We start from the raw sequence: 1,178 nt of genomic DNA, 5'->3' as shown, positions 1-1,178 counted from the left end.
CAGGTAAAACTTTGATGGATGTGGAAGGCTCCTTTGGGGCCTTGGATGGAGGTGAGGGAGGAGGTGTGGGTGCAGGTTTTGCAATTCCTGTGGTGGCAGGGGAGGGTGCCAGGAAGGGAGGGTGGGTTATTGGGGGGCGTGGGCCTGACCAGGTAGTCACGGAGGGAACCGTCTTTGTGGAAGGCGGAAAGGGGTGGGGAGGGAAATATATCCCTGGTGGTGGGGTCCGTTTGGAGGTGGCAGAAATGTCGTCGGATGATGTGAAGGTTGGTAAGGTGGAAGGTGAGCACCAGGGGGGTTCTGTTCATCTTTAACCACGTGGGAAGGGAAATTGAGGTCTCTAAAGAAGGAGACCATCTGGTGTGTTCTGTGGTGGAACTGGTCCTCCTGGGAGCAGATACGGCGGAGGTGGAGTAATTGGGAATACGGGATGGCATCTTTGCAGGAGGTGGGGGGAAGGGGTATAATCCAGGTAGCTGTGGGAGTCGGTGGGTTTGTAAAAAATGCCCTCCAATGCATCTGGTCCACATACTGCCCCTCCGCCCTCAAACCCCACCTCTCCAACCGTAACAAGGACAGAACCCCCCGGTGCTCACCTTCCACCCTACCAACCTTTGCATAAACCACATCATCCGAAGACATTCCCGTCACCTCCAAACGGACCCCACCACCAGGGATATATTTCCCTTCCTACCCATTTCCGCTTTCCGCAAAAACGGTTCCCTCCGTGACTACCTGGTCAGGTCCACGACCCCCTACAACCCATCCTCCCATCCTGGCACCTTCCCCTGCCACCACAGGAATTGCAAAACCTGCGCCCACACCTCCTCCCTCACCTCCATCCAAGGCCCCAAAGGAGCTTTCCACATCCATCAAAATTTCACCTGCACATCCACCAATATCATTTATTGTATCCATTGCTCCCGCTGCGGTCTCCTCTACATTGGGGAGACTGGGCCCCTCCTAGCAGAGCACTTTAGGGAACATCTCCGGGACACCCGCACCAATCAACCACACCACCACGTGGCCCAACATTTCAAATCCCCCTCCCACTCTGCCGAGGCCATGCAGGTCCTGGGCCTCCTCCACCGCTGTTCCCTCATCACCTGAAGCCTGGAGGAAGAACACCTCATCTTCCACCTCAAAACACTTCAACCCCAGGGCATCAATGTGGATTT

Source organism: Chiloscyllium plagiosum, chromosome 9 (assembly GCF_004010195.1).
Source record: "Chiloscyllium plagiosum isolate BGI_BamShark_2017 chromosome 9, ASM401019v2, whole genome shotgun sequence".
NCBI lineage: Eukaryota > Metazoa > Chordata > Chondrichthyes > Orectolobiformes > Hemiscylliidae > Chiloscyllium > Chiloscyllium plagiosum.
The sequence above is the reverse complement of the archived record's forward strand: the minus strand, read 5'-3'. Positions refer to the sequence as shown.